Genomic DNA, 513 nt, shown 5'->3' with positions numbered 1-513 from the left:
ATATTCCTCCTATATATGTATATATATATAATATATATATATATCTATATAATATATATGGATTATATCCATATGTATATTATACTATAGTATATATATACTATATACTATATATATATATATACATATGTATATATATATATATATGTATATATATCTACATATAGACATATATAATAGATATAGATATATATTATATATCTATATATATATATATATAATATTATATATATATACATATATATATATGTGCCAATATAAAGGGCTCCTATTAGCTTTACCTACTACATTCATAAAATATTAATACATATACACACCTTTTTTAATAAAATTAAGAAATACAACTTTATATCATATGCAAAATGTTAACTTTTTGTATGAAAGATGATTATATATAGATGAATATACTTATCATTATTTTATATATATATATATATATATATTATATATATATATATATATATATATATATATATAAATTATATATAGTATTTTTTTTTTTTTTTTTTTGTT

This window comes from Penaeus monodon, chromosome 41, assembly GCF_015228065.2.
Source record: "Penaeus monodon isolate SGIC_2016 chromosome 41, NSTDA_Pmon_1, whole genome shotgun sequence".
Classification (NCBI taxonomy): Eukaryota; Metazoa; Arthropoda; class Malacostraca; order Decapoda; family Penaeidae; genus Penaeus; species Penaeus monodon.
Note: the sequence above shows the minus strand (reverse complement) of the source record.